We start from the raw sequence: 25097 nt of genomic DNA, 5'->3' as shown, positions 1-25097 counted from the left end.
CGTTGGGAATGAGGGCTGCCTGTGTTGGCATCGGTGAGCTGCTTGGCCATTAGGAGGTCATGCTAAGTCCTCTGAACCTTCTTTGTTTATCTTTAAAATGGCAGGTTCTTCCTGCTTCAACTATTTGTAATAATTAAATGAGCTATGATATGTAAGGCATTAGTTTTTAAAAAAGGAACATCACAGTAGTTATCACAGTGATAACATCCTTGAGAATAATATTCAATTCTCTATCCAGTATTTGCAGGGAGAAAATTTTAAAATGTTCTGAGTGGTTCAAATGCCTTTAATTGAAAAATAGGTGAGAGTAACTGAATGATTGGCCCCTCCTACTGTGTATATCTTCATGCATGCCATTGGTTCGCAAAGAAGCCAATACATACCTTTCTTTTTTCTCTATTGTATACATAGCCCAATACTAATCCTGAATTCTTTTAAATACAAGATTATTCAAAAAGCTGCTTTAAATTTCCATGCTTTAAGGCTTTTTCTTTTAAAAAGAAAACAAATCTAATATGGTTTTATTCTAGCTGTCCAGAAATTTTATGTGAGACTTATAGAAATAGTTTCAGTTCCAGGTATTTATATTTTATATCTTTTAAAATTATCTCATCTACTTAAAATATTTTGCTTCCCTTATCATTCATGCACTGAAATCCCTTTGCTTTCTCTGAATGCCTTGTCTTCTTAGAGTAGGGAAACAATAATTCATTTTCTCTTAAAAGTCTTACCAGGCAATAGAGATGTAGACAGACCATGTTTTAAGTAGAAATCATAGGAACATTAGATGCAGGAAGGAGAACGTGGCAACAGCATTAATGCAGAGCCATCGATCTATGTAAGAATGGAAAGGGCTGCTGTTTTAGTAGCATTGTAAAGAGTGGAAAAATCATTCCAGTGTAAGGCCAGGCGTCTAAGGATATATGGGCTGAGCAAATTGAACTTGTTGTGTGAAAGAATTTTTAAGAGAGAGCACAAAGTTGGGTGAGTAAGGAAATGGGGATGGATGTGAAAGGATTTGGAGGAGGGAGTGAATGAGAGCAAAACAAAATGGCGGGAAGGGAGGCTGGTCAGGGAGGGGGAACAACCTTATAAAAGAAAGGGGAGAGAGATGGGATAGAGGGCTTATGGATGGGAAACTGGAAAAGGGAATAACATTTGAAATGTAAATAAAAAACAATAAAACAATTCTCAAAGAACTAATAAAATGAACAAATAGGAGGTGTCATGGAGAAATGATGATGAGAAAGGACTTCTTGGAGCAATAAAGATTATGCATAAGATCACAGTTCTCTAAAACAATGAAACAAATTCTGGGGATTGTGGATAATTGCAAGTATTTAGTCATTGTGTGACATAGGATCAAAGAAGATAAGATCTGATACGAAGACGAGATGCACATTGGATTTTTATTTGATTTATATGCAGTGAGAATCTGAAATAAGACCCTAGAGTGAACGTTGGGAGAGCCGAATAGATCTGAAAATATGTACAACAGGATTAGGTCTTTTTTTTCTATACCAGGGGAGAGATTATGATGTGGATATGAATTGGGAGAAGGTGGGTATTCAAAGGAATCAATGATTTCTCCATTTGCCAGCATAGGTGGTAGTAAATATTCTAACAAAGAGATGATTTCTATGGTCAGGAAAAGGATGAAGAAGAGATGGTAAGCCTTGATCTCATATGTGAATCTCGCATTTCTAGTGGGATATATACATAATGCTGTCGATTAGAAGGTTAAGAAAGGTGAATTTTTAAATTCAAAATAAAATTATGGCTTGATATCTGCCAATATCTTGTTTTTCATTAGCTCAGGAGTGAATAGCAGGGACCTAGGAGGTTCAAGCTCAGCAGTGCACGCCTTAATCTCAGGTCTGTGGAACCTGAGACAGGCAGATCTGTGGGATTCAGAGTCCGTCACCTACTTGATGAGTTCCAGGCGAGTAAGAGATTTCAGCACATACATGCATGCATGCATACATACATACATACGTACATACGTACATACATACATCTGGGAGCAGTGCCTGAGAAAGAAAGAAGATACCCAGTTACCCTCTGGCAGCACACATATATGCATACATGTTCAGGTACATGCACATATATGTACACTTGCAGACCTATGAACTCATTCTCAAAAGAACTTGCACAAGAGTCACATGCACATGCAACACTTTTTCAGAAACTACGGGGGCTCTGATAGAGAATAGGAAAAGAGATTGAGAGAATTCATGAAACCCAAACAGGAAAACATTTCAAAGTAAAAGACCAGTGGAGCAGAAGGTTTGCAGTCAAATGTGAGCTGAAAATATGTTGAGTAAAGCAAAAGGAAGTCGCTGTAGAAACCCTGACACTTGGCTGTCACTAAAATGCAAACACATCTGGTTAACAGGAAGGGACATGGGGAGGAGGTATTGTATGTTAACTCGACCTATTATAAATGTATCTTGTGTACAGAAGAAAGGCTAGACTCATGGTCAGAGGGCGCTCAGTAAAGGGAATTGAATTTTGCTGTGAAACATGGAAGGAACTTAAATAAGGCCAAGACTCACACCTTAAAGGATAATGGTAAACTGACTGAAGTTCAACTTGGTAATGCTCTGAGTGCAATGGGAATTTAATAGAGAGTCATAAAAAAACCCTCAAGACCTAAAGAGCTTCAGTGGGGATGAAAGCAAAGACAAATATTTAGTAGTCATGTTTGTGTCTTGTCAATCCTCAAAGCCATAGAGAGATGAAGAGAGTACCACAGATTGCATGGGATATTTTCTGTCATGTTTTCTAAGTTATTCTCATCATTAGGCAATACTGCTTCCTTAAAGAGCAATTTAGTAATGACAGGCATTTTAATATTCAAATGCAAATTCTTTTGCGGTAAAAATAAAGTTCCAGGGGCTGGAGAGATGAACAACTGAGAAGACTACTTGCTGCTCTTGCAGAGGACCCAGGGCAAGATCCCAACATCTACAATAGGCAGCTCCCAGCTGCCTGGAGTTCCAGCTCCAGAGGATGCAAAACTCTTTTCCGGCCTTCTCTGTGGGCTTGAGGCACATACATACACACACACACACACACACACATACACACACACACACACATATACACACACACATACACACATACACACACACTCACACACACATACACACATACACACATATACACACACACACATACACACATACACACATACACACATACACACACACATGCACACACACAGGCAAACACACACATGAACACTCATTTTTTTAAATCTCACACATAAAATAAAACAAATGTTTATAGCTAACAGTTCTCATTTATTTTACATTCTATGTAACTCGACATTTTTCTGGGTAGTAGAATGAGAGTCAATCCACTTTGGCCCTTGTAAGCTAATCAATATCACATTGGCCCTGGTAAGGTAATCAATACACATTGGCCCTGGTAAGGTAATCAAAACCCATTGGCCCTCGTAAGGTAATCAATATACATACATTGGCCCTGGTAAGGTGATGCCAACATTTTGCCAGCATTTTGCCAGCATTTTGCTAGCCAGGCCACTGTCCTTCATTTTTCTTAATCCATTCCTGTCTAAGAAAAATAAAATACACCTTGTGTATCTACAATACATACACAGGCTTATCTTTTTCTTGTGGTGAGCAATTAATTTGGATTTGCCATAGAATAAATAATATTGGCTATGTATTATTTCTTTTCTTCATTAATCTAACAAATCTGCTGTGGAAAACAGCAGTGTGCCCTTCGTTGTCAAAGTCATAAATCCGTACGTGAGAGCTGCCCTCCTATCTCTGTAGATAATGAAATGCATTTTGGGGGGTTGTTGCCCACTAAGAAACAGGAAGTAGGGAAGGGAGCTCGCCGGTTCCCCTTGAATTGAATAACCAGGTACTTCATAGCGTTTAAAGGCTCTTTGTAAAACAGTCTGAGTTCAGATCATTTCACCCAATGTACTTCATTACTTACTATTGTTTCTGTTGCTTTTCTGTTGTAATTTTAAGAACTGAGAAAATTCATTTGTTTTTAGAAAAACTAGCATCAACTTGTTTTTAATAAGTGATTCAATACCAGATCATCATCTTTTATTATTATTACTATTACTATTATTTCATCATCATTTATTATTAATATTAAAAACAATTGTGTTGAAAAGTTAATAAGTTACAATAGCGAAGACAGCATTGTCAAAATCAGTCACCACCTGACTCCAACGTTTGAAGGGAAGAGTAAGCTTCAGCATCATAGATTGTTTTAGTCTCTTTCATGTTTTTTAACAGCAGCAGTTTAATGTGGGTCTAGGCTCTCGGGCCAACGCGGAAGGGTTCTCTTGGTCTTTCCTAGGAGACCCCGTAGCTATAATGGGAGAAGCATGAACACTCGTACAAAAAAGACTTGGCTATATGATTGGCTTTCATGTTTGCACGTCTCAAAAGTTGGGGGAGGTATGGGTTTTTAGTATAAGAGTTTAAATATGGGCAAGTCCGTGTGCTTAAATATAACCAAATTATCGTGTTAACAATAAAATGATGGAGACCCAACCGCCTGGTCAGGTGGGCACTCCTGAGGCTGCAGAGCGGAAGAGACCACCAACACTGCTCACCCCTGCCCACATCCCTGGCCCAAGAGGAAACTGTATAAGGCCTCTGGGCTCCCGTGGGGGAGGGCCCAGGAGCGGCAGGACCCCTGCCGGAGACACCGCCGGACCCTGAAGGAAACAGACCAGATAAACAGTTCTCTGCACCCAAATCCCGTGGGAGGGAGAGCTAAACCTTCAGAGAGGCAGACAAGTCTGGGAAACCAGAAGAGACTGCTCCCTGCACACACATCTCGGACGCCAGAGGAAAAAGCCAAAGACCATCTGGAACCCTGGTGCACTGAAGCTCCCGGAAGGGGCGGCACAGGTCTTCCTGGTTGCTGCCGCTGCAGAGAGCCCCTGGACAGCACCCCACGAGCAAACCTGAGCCTCGGGACCACAGGTAAGACCAAATTTTCTGCTGCAAGAAAGCTGCCTGGTGAACTCAAGACACAGGCCCACAGGAACAGCTGAAGACCTGTAGAGAGGAAAAACTACACGCCCGAAAGCAGAACACTCTGTCCCCATAACTGACTGAAAGAGAGGAAAACAGGTATACAGCACTCCTGACACACAGGCTTATAGGACAGTCTAGCCACTGTCAGAAATAGCAGAACAAAGTAACACTAGAGATAGTCTGATGGCGAGAGGCAAGCGCAGGAACCCAAGCAACAGAAACCAAGACTACATGCCATCATCGGAGCCCAATTCTCCCACCAAAACAAACATGGAATATCCAAACACACCAGAAAAGCAAGATCTAGTTTCAAAATCATATTTGATCATGATGCTGGAGGACTTCAGGAAAGACCTGAACACACTTAGGGAAGCACAGGAAAACATTAATAAACAAGTAAAAGCCTACAGAGAGGAATCGCAAAAATCCCTGAAAGAATTCCAGGAAAACACAATCAAACAGTTGAAGGAATTAAAAATGGAAATAGAAGCAATCAAGAAAGAACACATGGAAACAACCCTGGATATAGAAAACCAAAAGAAGAGACAAGGAGCTGTAGATACAAGCTTCACCAACAGAATACAAGAGATGGAAGAGAGAATCTCAGGAGCAGAAGATTCCATAGAAATCATTGACTCAACTGTCAAAGATAATGTAAAGCGGAAAAAGCTACTGGTCCAAAACATACAGGAAATCCAGGACTCAATGAGAAGATCAAACCTAAGGATAATAGGTATAGAAGAGAGTGAAGACTCCCAGCTCAAAGGACCAGTAAATATCTTCAACAAAATCATAGAAGAAAACTTCCCTAACCTAAAAAAAGAGATACCCATAGACATACAGGAAGCCTACAGAACTCCAAATAGATTGGACCAGAAAAGAAACACCTCCCGTCACATAATTGTCAAAACACCAAACGCACAAAATAAAGAAAGAATATTAAAAGCAGTAAGGGAAAAAGGTCAAGTAACATATAAAGGGAGACCTATCAGAATCACACCAGACTTCTCGCCAGAAACTATGAAGGCCAGAAGATCCTGGACTGATGTTATACAGACCCTAAGAGAACACAAATGCCAGCCCAGATTACTGTATCCAGCAAAACTCTCAATTAACATTGATGGAGAAACCAAGATATTCCATGACAAAACCAAATTTACACAATATCTTTCTACAAATCCAGCACTACAAAGGATAATAAATGGTAAAGCCCAACATAAGGAGGCAAGCTATACCCTAGAAGAAGCAAGAAACTAATCGTCTTGGCAACAAAACAAAGAGAATGAAAGCACACAAACATAACCTCACATCAAATATGAATATAACGGGAAGCAATAATCACTATTCCTTAATATCTCTCAATATCAATGGCCTCAACTCCCCAATAAAAAGACATAGATTAACAAACTGGATACGCAACGAGGACCCTGCATTCTGCTGCCTACAGGAAACACACCTCAGAGACAAAGACAGACACTACCTCAGAGTGAAAGGCTGGAAAACAACTTTCCAAGCAAATGGTCAGAGGAAGCAAGCTGGAGTAGCCATTCTAATATCAAATAAAATCAATTTCCAACTAAAAGTCATCAAAAAAGATAAGGAAGGACACTTCATATTCATCAAAGGAAAAATCAACCAAGATGAACTCTCAATCCTAAATATCTATGCCCCAAATACAAGGGCACCTACATATGTAAAAGAAACCTTACTAAAGCTCAAAACACACATTGCACCTCACACAATAATAGTGGGAGATTTCAACACCCCACTCTCATCAATGGACAGATCATGGAAACAGAAATTAAACAGTGATGTAGACAGACTAAGAGAAGTCATGAGCCAAATGGACTTAACGGATATTTATAGAACATTCTATCCTAAAGCAAAAGGATATACCTTCTTCTCAGCTCCTCATGGTACTTTCTCCAAAATTGACCATATAATTGGTCAAAAAACGGGCCTCAACAGGTACAGAAAGATAGAAATAATCCCATGCGTGCTATCGGACCACCACGGCCTAAAACTGGTCTTCAATAACAATAAGGGAAGAATGCCCACATATACGTGGAAATTGAACAATGCTCTACTCAATGATAACCTGGTCAAGGAAGAAATAAAGAAAGAAATTAAAAACTTTTTAGAATTTAATGAAAATGAAGATACAACATACTCAAACTTATGGGACACAATGAAAGCTGTGCTAAGAGGAAAACTCATAGCGCTGAGTGCCTGCAGAAAGAAACAGGAAAGAGCATATGTCAGCAGCTTGACAGAACACCTAAAAGCTCTAGAACAAAAAGAAGCAAATACACCCAGGAGGAGTAGAAGGCAGGAAATAATCAAACTCAGAGCTGAAATCAACCAAGTAGAAACAAAAAGGACCATAGAAAGAATCAACAGAACGAAAAGTTGGTTCTTTGAGAAAATCAACAAGATAGATAAACCCTTAGCCAGACTAACGAGAGGACACAGAGAGTGTGTCCAAATTAACAAAATCAGAAATGAAAAGGGAGACATAACTACAGATTCAGAGGAAATTCAAAAAATCATCAGATCTTACTATAAAAACCTATATTCAACAAAATTTGAAAATCTTCAGGAAATGGACAATTTCCTAGACAGATACCAGGTATCGAAGTTAAATCAGGAACAGATAAACCAGTTAAACAACCCCATAACTCCTAAGGAAATAGAAGCAGTCATTAAAGGTCTCCCTACCAAAAAGAGCCCAGGTCCAGACGGGTTTAGTGCAGAATTCTATCAAACCTTCATAGAAGACCTCATACCAATATTATCCAAACTATTCCACAAAATTGAAACAGATGGAGCCCTACCGAATTCCTTCTACGAAGCCACAATTACTCTTATACCTAAACCACACAAAGACACAACAAAGAAAGAGAACTTCAGACCAATTTCCCTTATGAATATCGACGCAAAAATACTCAATAAAATTCTGGCAAACCGAATTCAAGAGCACATCAAAACAATCATCCACCATGATCAAGTAGGCTTCATCCCAGGCATGCAGGGATGGTTTAATATACGGAAAACCATCAATGTGATCCATTATATAAACAAACTGAAAGAACAGAACCACATGATCATTTCATTAGATGCTGAGAAAGCATTTGACAAAATTCAACACCCCTTCATGATAAAAGTCCTGGAAAGAATAGGAATTCAAGGCCCATACCTAAAAATAGTAAAAGCCATATACAGCAAACCAGTTGCTAACATTAAACTAAATGGAGGAAACTTGAAGCAATCCCACTAAAATCAGGGACTAGACAAGGCTGCCCACTCTCTCCCTACTTATTCAATATAGTTCTTGAAGTTCTAGCCAGAGCAATCAGACAACAAAAGGAGATCAAAGGGATACAGATCGGAAAAGAAGAGGTCAAAATATCACTATTTGCAGATGACATGATAGTATATTTAAGTGATCCCAAAAGTTCCACCAGAGAACTACTAAAGCTGATAAACAACTTCAGCAAAGTGGCTGGGTATAAAATTAACTCAAATAAATCAGTTGCCTTCCTCTATACAAAAGAGAAACAAGCCGAGAAAGAAATTAGGGAAACGACACCCTTCATAATAGACCCAAATAATATAAAGTACCTCGGTGTGACTTTAACCAAGCAAGTAAAAGATCTGTACAATAAGAACTTCAAGACACTGAGGAAAGAAATTGAAGAAGACCTCAGAAGATGGAAAGATCTCCCATGCTCATGGATTGGCAGGATTAATATGGTAAAAATGGCCATTTTACCAAAAGCAATCTACAGATTCAATGCAATCCCCATCAAAATACCAATCCAATTCTTCAAAGAGTTAGACAGAACAATTTGCAAATTCATCTGGAATAACAAAAAACCCAGGATAGCTAAAGCTATCCTCAACAATAAAAGGACTTCAGGGGGAATCACTATCCCTGAACTCAAGCAGTATTACAGAGCAATAGTGATAAAAACTGCATGGTATTGGTACAGAGACAGACAGATAGACCAATGGAATAGAATTGAAGACCCAGAAATGAACCCACACACCTATGGTCACTTGATTTTTGACAAAGGAGCCAAAACCATCCAATGGAAAAAAGATAGTATTTTCAGCAAATGGTGCTGGTTCAACTGGAGGGCAACATGTAGAAGAATGCAGATCGATCCATCCTTATCACCCTGTACAAAGCTTAAGTCCAAGTGGATCAAGGACCTCCACATGAAACCAGACACACTCAAACTAATAGAAGAAAAACTAGGGAAGCATCTGGAACACATGGGCACTGGAAAAAATTTCCTGAACAAAACACCAATGGCTTATGCTCTAAGATCAAGAATCGACAAATGGGATCTCATAAAACTGCAAAGCTTCTGTAAGGCAAAACACGGTGGTTAGGACAAAACGGCAACCAACAGATTGGGAAAAGATCTTTACCAATCCTACAACAGATAGAGGCCTTATTTCCAAAATATACAAAGAACTCAAGAAGTTAGACCGCAGGGAAACAAATAACCCTATTAAAAAATGGGGTTCAGAGCTAAACAAAGAATTCACAGCTGAGGAATGCCGAAAGGCTGAGAAACACCTAAAGAAATGTTCAACATCTTTAGTCATAAGGGAAATGCAAATCAAAACAACCCTGAGATTTCACCTCACACCAGTGCGATTGGCTAAGATCAAAAACTCAGGTGACAGCAGATGCTGGCGAGGATGTGGAGAAAGAGGAACACTCCTCCATTGTTGGTGGGATTGCAGACTGGTAAAACCATTCTGGAAATCAGTCTGGAGGTTCCTCAGAAAATTGGACATTGAACTGCCTGATGATCCAGCTATACCTCTCTTGGGCATATACCCAAAAGATGCCTCAACATATAAAAGAGACACGTGCTCCACTATGTTCATCGCAGCCTTATTTATAATAGCCAGAAAATGGAAAGAACCCAGATGCCCTTCAACAGAGGAATGGATACAGAAAATGTGGTACATCTACACAATGGAATATTACTCAGCTATCAAAAACAACGAGTTTATGAAATTCGTAGGCAAATGGTTGGAACTGGAAAATATCATCCTGAGTGAGCTAACCCAATCACAGAAAGACATACATGGTATGCACTCATTGATAAGTGGCTATTAGCCCAAATGCTTGAATTACCCTAGATCCCTAGAACAAACGAAACTCAAGACGGATGATCAAAATGTGAATGCTTCACTCCTTCTTTAAATGAGGAAAAAGAATACCCTTGGCAGGGAAGGGAGAGGCAAAGATTAAAACAGAGACTGAAGGAACACCCATTCAGAGCCTGCCCCACATGTGGCCCATACATATACAGCCACCCAATTAGACAAGATGGATGAAGCAAAGAAGTGCAGACCGACAGGAGCCGGATGTAGATCGCTCCTGAGAGACACAGCCAGAATACAGCAAATATAGAGGCGAATGCCAGCAGCAAACCACTGAACTGAGAATAGGTCCCCTATTGAAGGAATCAGAGAAAGAACTGGAAGAGCTTGAAGGGGCTCGAGACCCCAAAAGTACAACAATGCCAAGCAACCAGAGCTTCCAGGGACTAAGCCACTACCTAAAGACTATACATGGACTGACCCTGGACTCTGACCCCATAGGTAGCAATGAATATCCTAGTAAGAGCACCAGTGGAAGGGGAAGCCCTGGGTCCTGCTAAGACTGAACCCACAGTGAACTAGTCTATGGGGGGAGGGCGGCAATGGGGGGAGGGTTGGGAGGGGAACACCCATAAGGAAGGGGAGGGGGGAGGGGGATGTTTGCCCGGAAACCGGGAAAGGGAATAACACTCGAAATGTATATAAGAAATACTCAAGTTAATAAAAAAAAAAAAAAAAAAAAAAAAAAAACAATAAAATGATGGAGGCTCGGGGGGTTTTAAATTTTTCAACAAGGGCAATTAGCTATGTGTTACATCATCATATGTCATGTTCTAGTTTCTTTCTTGCATATCTTTGGGAGAATTAAATTCTAAAAGGCAAGCTGATACAAACAGGTTTTGGTCATCTCAAACTTCATTGATAGACAGTAACACCATACTATCTTTAAGTGGAGCTGTGTTACAAATTTCAAAGGCATAAAAAATTCCAAATGCAAGAGCTCCCCGCATCCCAAGCTAAAATAATGAAAGCAACAAACTGGTAGCCTTGGATCATTACCAAAGGCGTGATGCAGTATATGTCTGCAAGGTGATTATGCTTCAATGAGTGAAAAAAATAAACAGACAGGACCCAATGGACAAAACAGGTAAAAATAAAGTGAGTACATACTGCCTTTGATGTACGGAGTAGAGCGCTCATGTCCATGACTGAGCAACATGATTTTCACTCAGAAAGAATAATGCAGAAAAGGGCGAGAGCAAATAAACTCCTGTCAGAAATCTAACAAACACAACTTCAGTCCAATGATCAAGGTAAACTTCAGCGGCGATTAGTCTTGCTGATAGTATATATCCTTGAGATGCTGTGATGAAAAGTACATTTTATCTCTCCAATCTTCCTCACAAGATCTCTTAACCCCAGTCTCATCGTGGAAAAACATCAGGCAAATCCCGACTGAAGGTCATTTTACCAAGTACCTAACTAGTGGTCTTCAAAACTGTGAAGGTCATCGGAGACAACAGATGTCGGAGAGGCTGTCAGAGCCAAAGGCACCGAAGGAGCGAAAGAATGTCCTGTAACCAGTGTCCTGTAAGGGGATCATGGGGCAAAAATAGGCCTGTTTTCTAAACAGCAAAACGTGCAAATGAAGCATGGACTGGTGATATACGTGCATTTTGAACACTACTTATGACAAATGCAGAAAGTTAATCAAAGATACAATATCAGGGAAAACAAGAGATGGATAATTGTCGGAAATGTCTTTGGAATTTTGCTATAAATATTTATGCCAAAAAATTTGTGATAAAAAGTGTGAACAACAGTGGATCACTAGTGAATATTGGCTTAGAGCAAATATGGTACAACAAGATTGTGAAAACACTACGAAGTTTGAAGTAGATTTCCTAATGGAAGGACAGTATGCATGCATATTTTAACAAGATTTTTAAAAGAAATTATCTGAAGGATTAAAGAATAGGAAAGGCTCTAAGCAACTCGTTTTAAGTATCACTTGTATGACATTCATCTGTGTTACATTTATATAAAACTTAGACTTTATTATTCCTGTGATATGCTGTGAAAGAAGTCACTGATTAAAATGTGCTGATACAGAGCCAGTGAGGTTTCTGGATGGGTAGAAGCATTTGTCACTGGAACTGAAGTCCTGAGTTCAATTGCTCTGCGCAAGCTGCTGGGGTGGTACATGTTTACACTTGAGTGTATGTGTGTGTGTGCGCGCGTGTGTGTGCGCATGGTTATGTGTAGGGGTGTACACATGTGCATGTGTGTACACACATGTGAGTGTATATTTACATATGTGTTTTCATGTATGTATGCATGTGTATATTGCTAATATGCTCACAAAATTCAGAGGAACATAAAAACTATCCCTGTCATTAACAATATAGAAGAACTTTAACAGAGCGTGAGGTACTAAGAAGAAATAATGATGTGACTATTACTTGAACTCCTGGGGGAGTTTCATCTGGTTTGAATTTCCTCTGATAGATCACAGGTAGTCCAGATGAACAAAATCTACAGTCCTGGAAGTGAAGTGATTTCACTTCACAGGGCTGTGCAAAAGTCTCCAGTGACTAAAATGATTAGCTATTATTGGAAACATGGTCACATTTCCTATTTAAATTCAGACTACCCACTTTAAAGGCTGAATAAAGCGACCCCTGAAACAGCGACACTGGGTCCTTGCTGTACACATTTCCAGAGACAATGTCTCTGCTTTGAGTGATGGTATTGCAGGTTTTGTGCTTAAGTTAGCTGCTTCATTGCCTCCAAACAGTTCAGTCAGAAATGTCTCATTCAAGGTCTTCCTCCCTCCCTCCCTCCCTCCCTCCCTCTCTCTCTCTCTCTCTCTCTCTCTCTCTCTCTCTCTCTCTCTCTTTCTTCTTGATTTTTTCATAGATTATATTTAAAGATGTTTTTTCAAATAAATTATCCTAGGTAAACACACCGAACACATAACAAGAATTCCACCCAGAAAGTGTATCTTTGAAAATGTGGAATATTCCCCACCAAAAAAAAATACAGAATGGTAGTTCAGATTTTCTCAAATGTCAGCAAAATAATTGATCACATTGAAATAAGTCTTTAATGGACAAAATGCTTGAAATTTACTAAATAAGTTTGCTGAAATATGTCAAGTTCTTATGTCACTAATGTGCTTCTGTTTTTTATTTTAAAAGTGCAAACAGTATTTAACACAAATGCAGCTCATTCCTTCCTTTGTAACATACTTAGAATGTAGTCATTTCTTACCATCTATCACCTCTGTCACAATTTTCTTAAGATATCTAACCTCTCAAGCTTACTTCTCTTCTTACAGACCATATGATTTATGAGCACTGATAGCTTCTTAGACAGCTGTGAGATTAGCATTCTAACCTATCCCAGATCACCTCAAAAAATAGTTTCCTCCAAAATGTGCTGTCACATTGAAACAGAATTATAACATGCAATTCTGACATGCACTTTAAAATTTATTTGACCAGTAATAATAAAAACAAGAGGGAAAAATTAAAGGGAAATTTATATCAAAGAGAAATTTGCATTACATTTATTTAATTTGAGTTGCTGTAAAAGTGATAGTGGACTTTTAATCAAAGATTTAAAATAAAGCACAATGCTGTTCATCTAACACAGTATGAATTTTCTATATCTATGCATATAAATAATTATATAAGCTATTAAGAAATGAAACAAATGAGTGATTCTACTATTCCACTGGAAGTATACTGAAACCTGTTCTTTCTTTAATAATGTTACAGTGGAAGAATGCTTTAAACCTCAAGGGATGAAAGATTTAAAGTATAACAAAACAGTTTGATATCCTATTGAGTGTCAAGTACCTGCAGAAGGGAATGTGAGAATGTGTTGCTTACAAAAGCTTATAGGGTGATATTTAGAGAATGGTAATGCGATAGAGAAGTCTATCATAAATGACTTCTCCTGATACCTTTCCCTCAGTACTTGCTACAACAGCGACCGACCAAAGGTGTGCAAATTGGTTATTATTGTCAGGCCTTTCTGGTAGAAACTTGAAATAGCACAGCTAGATGCACTGGAGTGCTCTGATCTTTCTGGGAAAGAGAGATGCTGGAGTCCAGGTGAGTATGCCTTTACTGAAGATGAAGCACAACCCAACTGAATAGTTTTCCCCACCAGCATTGGCCAGTCTCTTGACTTTCATCTACGCCTTTGCTACTCAGAATGTGGTCCAGAAACCAGGAGCAGCACCAGCAGCACCTGAGGTCTCACTGTAAGTGGGAAATCTCAGGCTCCTCTTAGATCCTGCGATGGCTTCACGTTCATGTTAGCATGTGAAGACTAACTTGTCCCCCCACCCGACCCCCACACACCAGACCATTAGCCTGGTGCACACTAGACTTATTTGGGACATTTAAGAAGCACCGTCTCCAAAACTTTTAAAGAGAATATTTTGTTTTATAATCAATACGTGTGATTTTTAAGTGTAGCAGTGTGTTTATTAGACAACAAGGACTTGGCCACTTTTACTTACTCTGCCTATAACACCAGAAAGACTACTTTGAAGGAAGCAATCAGGAACACATCTTATGATGTTTTCATTTCTTTGGAATATACTCTATATTCACTGCATTTTACTTAAATCCACTTTCTATATTATTACTTATTCTTATACTTACTTGTATTACTTCCTTTCCCACAATAGCATTCATCCTGTACTTTTATTTTTGTATGCTATATGCCATGTGTGTCTGTGTGTGTGTGTGTGTGTGTGTGTGTGTGTGTGTGTGTGTGTATCTAGAAAACAGTAATAACTAAGATTTTTCAGGTATATATCCCTCAGATAGTAACTAGAGTTTAATTTAACTCTAATATACTGGAAGGCTATTGGAAAGAGATGATCCAAGGATAGACTGGGAAGTTGGAGATGGGGGTAGTTGGAGAATTGACAGCTGACTCATATGAAGGCCTAAAAGCTCAAGTAGCAAATCTTAGCTCCTGGCCGAGAGATTCTGCGACCAGGGACGTCCTTTAAAAGTGACAACAGGGTCACTGCTTCTTGCTCTTCTGGTCTATGAACAGAAACATTATTTTAATATCTCTTTCATTTTTAGATATATTACAGCATGTATTACTGTGGACTTTACATGGGTAGACTGATAAAATAGCAAGAGGGTTTTAAAGAATTTTTGTTATTTTTGCATAAACAGAAGCTCCAGTCAAGAGAATTTTTGAGAGATTGGAGTAGAGATGCCCAGTGCCTGTGCTTGTACCCACTTCTTCCTGTCTCTGCTGCTTTTCATCTCTGCATTTGAAGTAGTCATATGCAAAGAAGGGATAGGGCACTTGGCTGAAGAACTCTCTGTTCACACAGCCAGTATTTTTATCCTCATTATGTGTCCTCTAGGTATTCTATTGAGTGCCTTTCACTTCTCTAACTCCTCGCTGTAGCTTTATATAGTTGTGTTGGAAAGTGGGTCTTTGTTCTCAAAAAATCTCCTGGGAGACATTAGAGATCAATGTGAAATCGATGGAGGCAGTGTAGCAATGACTAATTTTGAGGACTAAAGCTCAGTCCTATCCTGTGCTTTATGCATTACAAACATTGTCTCATTACACTTAACAACAAGTATAAAGGTTTAAATTAATAATTATTCTCTAACAGGAAGGACTAAGGGAGGCCCAGCGGTTTGGAACAGGTTGGCTCACATCTCGTATCACATTCTGAACCTTTCCTGGAGCCCAACTTTTCTGTTCCATGCATTAACTAAATTATTTTCCTTGTTCCATGTTTGTTGGGAAGGAGATATTTGGGTTTCCACAACCCTCATCCTTGAGTTAATAAATATACTGAGAGATCAGATGCAACGAATAAGTATCCTATATTTGGAATTTTTATCTGCAAGTCATACCATACCTGTACCTATGTAGGGTGAATTGTATTTAATTTATGTCCACAATATAGTTGGACTTGGAAATATGAACAAATATCAGCCCCATGAGCAGCATTTGTGGTTATTTTTGCAGTTAAGATGTTACACCACCTAAGCCAACACAAGGCACAGGGAGATCATGGAAGCAAGAGTAGAAGGATTATGTGATCTAGGGGACCAGGACACTTGCTATGAGACAAAGCCTTCTAGTCATGACAAGGATGCTGAATCCAGTCATGAACTTTCAATGTTATTGTTGCTAAATAAGATCAGAATAATGACATCATTATTTGACATCACCATGTAGATGGGAATAATTTTCACAAGGCCCTCCATTGAAAGGCAATTGGTGGCTGCTGAGAGAATGGGAAATCAAATGTTGCCAGGGATAAAATTTGTGATAAAAAATTTCAAGTTGTCAGGCCTATAACATATGCATATAAAAAGCACTGACTAGACTCAGATATTCCTTTCCTTTTCTTTCTTTCCCTCCCCCTTTTTTGTTGTTTTTAGTGTATGTTCATAAATTTGAGGAATATGGGGAGGAGACATGAGTTACATTGGAGCTGGAAACATAGGAAGTATAAAAATTAGTACTCATGTATATATATATATATACATATATATATATTAAAATTACAAAGCACGTGAAAACATTTGTGATATAATTTTCAGTAGCAATGATGATTAGCTATTATAAAGCAGTGAAATGTCAAAGAAAGTGACAACTGAGGAAGGAAAATTAGTGTTATTTAGTGTTAGGATTCAACTTGACTGAGCTAAGGATGTTGAGATGTTGTTCCTAGAAAAGATTAGCATTGGAGTGAGGAGGACAGCAAGGAAACTTTGGCCTCAGCAATGTGGAAGTCTGTCATTTGATCTACTGATGGTCTGAGGAGTGCCAGAGGTTCTGTCCTGCCATGGGTTGGTAAAGACTCAGATTTTCCATCATGTGGCCTCACCCTCAGGCTTCACTACACCCTTGACTTTTCTTGCTGACTGGCTTATAGATGACACCCCTTGACCCCCACAAATCCATTAATCAGTTCTTAACATAGATCTATGTAGACTTTCTCCCTCATGTGTTCATACATTATACATGTATATGTGTGCATACACATATACAAATACACATATATACATGTATGTATATATGTGTATGTATATGAATGTATTCATATGTCTTTCCACTATTGTACTATTTTATAAATTAACAATATTCAAATCTATTAAGTATTTCATATGAGAATCAACTTCTTGGTTTTGGGGTTGTTTTAGTCTGTCTTTTGTTGTTGTTGTTGTTGTTGTTGTTATTCTTAGTTTAGTGTTAATGGGAGAGTTGAAAAACAAATTTGCTCCTAAATCAACAAGCTAGCTTTTGGTGGATTCTTATAGCTACATTAAATAATTTGAGACTATTTCCAATAGTGTGGCAGAACAGCCTCAAAGTCCCCATGCATTGACATGTCCTTTGTCCATACCCATATCATTCACAAGTTTTAATGTTTTTTTCTCTCCCACTTCCAGGGCAATGTCACATAAATTGTGGGGCATCTCATCTTGAATGTCAGGGGTCTGAGAGGTAGATTTCCCCTATGTTAACTCAATAGTTCCTAGCTTTCTCTACCCCAGAGATTCTCTGTTGATGGCTCCTGTCTGTGTAAATGAATCTATTCAGTCAAACCAGGCTGGATGGACTGCGGATCAGAGCCTGCGTCCTTTTGCTTGCCACTGCGGTCTGAAGAATCCCAGTGTCCCTTTGATATCACTGAAATCCATCTTATTTTAGGTAGAGCGCTTGATTTCTTCCCCACCATGCCGCCCTTCCACTTCAGGGAATAATCCTCTTTCAGTCTCTTACTCATTCAAATACAAATACCATCTCATATTAATAACATCTTTCCAGAGGAAGCCCAAGTAATTTCTCAGATATTTCTCTAATCCGCCCAGCATTCTCAGAAGGTAGGTAATGTCCACACAGCAACTCTTCTCAACCAAGTCTGAATGATTATGCAAGGGTATTAGGTGCCCAGGGGTATCATTGAGCTGACTTTCATTTCCTCCAAAAATAAATTTACTGGGGATTGAAGCAGTGCATTTATTTGAAAATATATATATTTGGGCTTTAAGGATAAAAATTTGACTTGGAATAATGACTTGTTGTCCATAGTATTTTGACATTGATACTGATACATTGCTCCCAGCAAGATGCAATATAAATCATTTGGAATCAGATAGTATACATTTCTAGGTTGGAAAGTAGTTACCGTGTTAAAAATATTAAAAATATTCTTTTCAGGGTTCAGGAGAGAATATTGTTGTATAATAGTTTTGTTAAAATAATATTTATTTTTGAAAAATTAGGATTGCTTTAAGGATACATTAAAAGACACTTAGATAGGTTACCTAAAAAACAAGAGTACAATGTAGCAGCCTGATATTTGATCTTTACAGTTAATATACACAAGAAAGGAGATTAAAATTAACTTAAACATTTGAATTGGTTATAGAAAAGTATCAATTCATGTATAACTTTTGACACACTCTGACAATATGCTGTTAGGTAGTTCCCCCAAATGAAACAAATGTCATCTTCTCCTCTCTAGTACAGTGTGAAGAGAATTAGAAATAAGAGAAAAATGACACATGTTAGCGGAAACAAACATCGCTGCGCAGGACAGATTAGTGAAACTCTTAGCATATTAACTCAGGTCTTCTCCCAAACTACTGTCATTTTCTGCCACACATGATAGCAAGGCACAGATCCCATACCATATCTAATGTCATGAGCTGAGATTTGACCCATGCTATGCAACGTCAAATTCTCGTTCTGTCCTTCTGCTCTTTCATATACAGCTAAAGCATAGATATCTGCAAGGATTTCCTTGTTAAGAAGTGCTAAGAAGGTTACTGTAATATGTAAAGAATAAATGTGTTTGCCGAGTCTTTCTGTTTGGAGGAGGGAAAGGTAGATAAATCCAGTATGTATCATTAGTAGCAAATTTCAGAGCAGGGGAAGACTTTCTTTATCATCTTCATGTTTCCTCAGGTGGGCAGCTCTCCTTCCCCTCTTGATCCCAGCAAGAAATATAAAGAGGTCAAAGGTTGGAACAGATGAATGAAAAGGATTCAACATACACTAGTAAACAGAAAATCTATTATTCTTTCTGCAACAATATAGAAATAAATAAAACTAAAGGAAACAATCAAATTTCTATGAGGGCAAGTTCAGATTAGCAGTAGTAGTACTCAAAGCTTTTAAAATGAGAAATTGGTTAAGACTTTAAAAAAAAGCAAAATCACAAAAGTGAAAAATAAAATAGAAATGTGATAGCTTCTTTATTACTGATGCATAATTTGCTTCACTGAAATTAAAATGATAGCACTACCCGGCACTTAGATTCTGAACTATGCACCCAGCAGTGCCTTTCTTTTCTCATATGCACACTGTTACTGAACTTTAAAAAGTCACTGACTGGGTGCTAGTACTGCACCCATATTTCAAAAGGAAATATGGCTAACAGGATGGAAATAAAATGCCAAGCACATCCAGAAAGAATGCAGTAGAGCCAGCATTCAAAGCAGCCATAATACCCAACTTTAAGCAAACAGACTATCATCTACAGGTTCATAAATCTCTGAAGTTAATGAATATGTAGTATAAAGATACTTGAAAATAGCACTTCAGAAATAGATACTTGTTTTCTAATCACATTTAGTATTCGTTCCATCCTGAAAACCTCCCCCTCCAATCTACTTATTGATGTAGAAAGACTTCAAGACTTAATTCAGGTATCACCAGATATGAGTGCTTCATTGAAATTCACAGCCCATTCTCATTCGTGAATATAAATGGAAACCTCTTTTTTAAATGTAAACATCTTCTGTTTTTACCAGATAGATGCTATTCCTAGTTCTCTACATAATCCTCTAAAACCAGAGTGGCTCAAAAAAAAAGACGGAGGAGGAGGTGGAGGAGGAGGAGGGAAAGAAAATAAAAGGAATTTAAAAAAAATAAATGTAAACATCTTAAACAGATTATTGATGGCCCTATTACTGCAAATAAAATTTACATTGAGCTCAGTATGGTGTTTCCCCTGAAAGAGAGAACAATACAGTAATACCCACCCATTGACGTGAAGAAAATATAGCAGTGATAGTCTGTGTAAATATCTTAAAACAAGAAAATGGGCACTATGTTTACATGTGCAGAAAGTTAAGCTATAAAATTTAGCATGTTTTCATGATTGGATCCGCTTTAAAAACTTTAAGTGGCAAAGTACCTACTTAAAGTAATAAGAGGTAACTGTAAAAGCCCTATAGCAAGCATTGCCTTTAATTGTAAAATAGTTAATTCCATTTCCATTAACTTAGGCACTAAGACAAATTAGCTTACAGGGAATATGTTACTGAGATCAATAAATCAAGCACCATAAATAAGTGTACATTTTCAAAAGAAAGAAAGAAAGAAAGAAAAAAGAAAGAAAGGAAAAAGAAAGGTATCAGTTTGCTGTTGAGTGAAATTGTGAGTCCCCAGAACTTAAATATCTCTAGGAGACAATATGGAAAATTATGAGAAGATACTAGAAAATCCCTGAAGGTGAAAATATAGGTGTGTGAACCAGCGAGAGATGTGATCTAATTTATGAAAGAACTCTTAATATAGTAGTGACACATATACATTTAGAAATAGATTTTTTTTTATTAACTTGAGTATTTCTTATATACATAGAAATAGATTTTTAATACTCACAATAGGATCTTTGAGGTTTCTCTGCTAAGAAGTATGCAGATAGTTAATAAAGAAAGAATGGCCATTTCAGAAATAGGCAGGCAAGGCCTGCCAGCCAGGAAGGTGTTTGTGGACAAGCCTGTATCTGAGTTTGAACCCAGCCCTCCATATTTGAATATCCGGCTCACATATGTGCAGTAGCGTGTGTATCTCGCCCATGTGCTTACCCACAGGTGAGGAATATGGAGTCGGAAGAGGGACAATGCATGATAGAAATGTTGTAAGTACAGTTTTCATGGATGAGCTTCTCAAAATACTTTTAATCTAACCATACCGTTGGTATATTGCTTTTAACAGTAAAAGTTGAAAATAAGTAAATGTTCAGTGGAGATGAGCAAATAAATACATTACCCAATACTCAAACATTAACCAACCCAAGAGCAACACTGCAACCATAGATCTCAACCGCTGCCTCCAAAAACTGGAGCAGTGGCCTCTCTGACCAGAGGGAACAGATGTGAAAACAGAGATGCAGCCAGCAAACAGTCTGGGACCCCATGCCTACAGGTACCTTGAGTTTCCACCCAACTTTGATAAAGGTTCGTAACATGCACGTTCCCTTGGGGAGGTAAGATGCGATTTTAAAGGCCCCAGAGCAGATAAGAACACGAGTCTGAAACCTGTTGTCTTAAACCTACCCACAGATCAGACATTCCTAAGAGTACTGTGTTCTCCTCATAAAGTAACCTCCCCCTCTTGGTAGTCCACAGTCTCACTCACTAGCACTGAGACCTGCCAAGCGGCTCCAAGTAAGTTTACCCACTAGTTCCCGCTCCTTCTTGGTGGTGCATTGCAGATTCCTCCAGCTGTCCGTGCTTTATCACCATCATCATCGCCATCATCATTATTACCGTCACCATCACCATCACCATCATTGAAAACCAATACCTCTCTGCTTTCAGATTATAATTATAACTTAAACTCAACTGAAACAATATGCCCAATATTGAATATGAACTCTGACCATTACAGGAAGATGGGATTATTCTAACTGGAAAACGTCTCCCTAGTGATCTCAGCTACCCTTTTCTGTTGAAGTAGAGGTTGAAAAAAAAATCAGCTTATTTATATAGACAAGTGTAAGAAACCCTAACTGCTTACTGTTGTTAATACAATAATGTGTCTAAACAGGGTTGGGCCATAAAAGTGTTAAGAATTAAAAATTCTGTAGCTAACAATAAAAATATTTAATAATTTGAAAATAAGAAAATAACATGTCCACTAAAATATAAAGCCTGTATCTTATCTTACTATGCAGTTAAATTGAATCTCTCTCACTCTCTCTCTCTCTCTCTCTCTTTCTCTCTCTCTCTCTCTCTTTGTGTGTGTGGTGTGTGTTTGTGGTGTGTGTGTATATGTATGTATGTATGTATGTATGTATGTATGTATGTGGTGTGTGTGTGTATGTATGTATGTATGTGGTGTGTGTGTGTGTGTGTGTGTGTGTGTGTGTGTGTGTGTGTGTGTGTGTGTGTGTAAAACCATGCCATACCTGTACCTTTATATCTCATTGAAGAAAACGGCTACATTTGTGAGTAGCAGAAAAGGATTCATCCAGTAGCCTGTGAGATTTCAGCATAGTGCAGAAAGGGTAGAATTCATTTATTAACTCCCCTTACGGCATAGCTATTTCTGCAAAAGCACCATTCTATGCTTTCAGGGTCACAGGGAAACATCTCGCACCCAGCATAGCAGCGGAGTATCACAGGGCATGACTGCACACGAAAGAGGCCCCAAATGTGAACAGCTCAGGGTGGGGCGATGCTCAGATTGCAGAAACAAATCAGGCACTGTTACCACGACAGACTCAAAGATCACTCTTGAGAGAAATCTACAAATGTAAACAGGCAGATGATGCTTCTTCCTAGAGTTAACCAGTACTCACCCGCTATGTGTGCATCCCAGGATTCTACAGTCAACTGTCTTGGGTTTCGCCTTCTTTGTCTGTTATGCTACTTATATTATACCAATGAACTCTCTTGATAGATTTTGAATTTTGTTTTGTTTTTTGTTCGTTTGTTGTTTTACCACTGATGACTTTCTGCAGTATTTAGGTAGGATAATATAGTATTTGGAATTAAGTGTCATCGATGCCTATTCATTGGCATGATGGGTAATGACTGAAGTGTGACAGAAACAAAATTACTGTGCTGCGGTTTGATGAACTGCCTGTTCGAATCATATAGCAGCATGTAATCGGTCTAGCTGGCTGGAAACCTGCATGAGGACTGTCCGTAGCTCCCCTTATCTAGGTGAGGTCTCTAAAATGTTAATCGTGTCACAGTAACCCTGGACTATGCTCTTGAAATGTGCCCCTTTCAGTATATTCTTGAGGCTTATTAGAAAGGCCTAGTGATAAGTCATCCACACATGCTCGCTTTCTTGCGTTAGCAAAGACTGCCTCATTTGACCTTCCATTCAAAAGCATCATTTCTCATCTTCAGGTCCTGGGAGAATTTTGAGTTCAATAAAATAATACTACACAATATTACTTCTGTATTACTATAAAACACTGAACTATGCATTCTGGATTAAGAATCTGAAATGTACACAGTTTTGGTTTTTGTTTGTTTTGTTTTTTGTTTTTTTGTTTTTTGTTTGTTTGTTTATTTTGTTTTGTTTTGCTTGCTTACTTACTCCTGTCTCTAGATAGACGCTTGTTCTTTCTGTTTATCTCAAAGCCAGGCTACCTAATGAGATACAACTCCGATCACAAAGAATAAACTTTTCCTATTTTTCAGGAACAAAAGAAAAAGAAAAGAAAAGAATCAAACCAAACCAATACAAACCACAATTTTCTCTTTAGTAGTAAAGCGAATTGGAATTTGCTCTGCATGTGAAAGTGAATACATATGGACTTAAGTTATCTATTACAGTCTGAATTCCAGATTTAAATATTAGTACTCAAACTTATATAATAAAATAAATAACATATATTTTATAACAGAAATGTTTATATTATAATAGTTACATTATTGCATTTATTATTATATAATGACCACATTATTCATTCGATGTATGAAAATGCATATATTGTTTCAAATTATGAATTCACTAGACAATATCTACTTCAGTAACTTTTTAAAACTATTCAGACAAATAGAAAATATCTTTCCTAACAAGTGAAAAATCGGGTAGAAATGTGAGACAAATTCATTTATTCTGTCCACCACCACATAAATGGTGAGCATCCTACATAGCAGACCCATGAGCTGCTCATGTGTTTCAATAATAACAAACTATTTGTCATAATAGGTAAAGGTAAAGTTCTAGCAAGGAGTCCCACTTGCCTTTTCCTGCACAGATAGGTGAGGGAGACACCGGAGGATAAACTTGCACACAGTAGTCTTTTGGAAGCTTCCTGAGGTTTCCCTCCCTGGCAGCAAGCAAGGTGAACTCCTGCTCACAGTCTGCAGGGGCTGATCACACATTCGTGTTCAGAAGGAGAAGTGCCCAACAGTGCTGCAGCGAAACTGGCTCGAAAACAGCAAAGCAAAACAAAACACACAAACAAAGAACCCTCTAGATAAAGTTAATAAATTATTCTGTCAGGATTAAGAAATTTGCAAAATTTAAATTTCAGTTAAAATTATAAATAAGAAAAACAGAAATGTACGAAATTTGGGGGGCCAGATATTAACTTTGAGGCAAGCTATGTTTATCAGCTTTATGCTATGTGGCAATATGTTTTGTTTAAGATGATGAGTTAAATTGAAAATCGCTTTTCTTAATAATCATTACCTAAATTGCAATGTCATTATGCCTTTTATTAACACGTATTGTGACTTTCACATCACTTCTTGGAGAGGATGAATAAACTTGCCTCATGGATTTCTTTTTTATAAAAACTTTGCTCCTACTATGTTTTTACAGCCATGAAAGTCTCAGCTTTCCACTTTTGAGAATAAAAAAATTACAGGTTTGCATTTTATTTGCAGCGGAAGAAAAGATACCATGCGTTTGAATATCCGTGGACGGCGACGTAGAATGGGGCCGGGTTGGGAAGTATAATTATCCAATTAAAATGGAAAGAGGGTGGAATTACATGAACAGGTCCCTCTTTCTTTCTCTTCCTCGCTTGCAGTGGTCTAGATGTGTGCATGCAAGCACACTGAAAGGACTTTGTTGTAAAATGTAAAGAAATTGGCTAAACAGAAATATTTTTAGCTGTGGTATCATTGTTTGCCATTATCGGTATTAATTCATTAT

At 38.2% G+C, this 25097-nt stretch overlaps 1 protein-coding gene and 1 pseudogene across 12 annotated transcripts in view; both read right to left on the bottom strand.

Annotated features, from left to right (window-relative positions):
• The window catches only part of Tenm3 (teneurin transmembrane protein 3), a 2726621-nt gene that overhangs the window by 1419623 nt on the left and 1281901 nt on the right, over window positions 1-25097 (bottom strand). The gene's annotated exons all lie outside the window — the stretch shown is intronic.
• LOC134482377 (large ribosomal subunit protein mL48-like) overlaps window positions 13107-25097 on the bottom strand; it is a 52575-nt pseudogene continuing 40584 nt past the window's right edge.

This window comes from Rattus norvegicus, chromosome 16 (assembly GCF_036323735.1).
Source record: "Rattus norvegicus strain BN/NHsdMcwi chromosome 16, GRCr8, whole genome shotgun sequence".
Classification (NCBI taxonomy): domain Eukaryota; kingdom Metazoa; phylum Chordata; class Mammalia; order Rodentia; family Muridae; genus Rattus; species Rattus norvegicus.
Note: the sequence above shows the minus strand (reverse complement) of the source record. Positions and strands in the feature narration are given on the sequence as shown.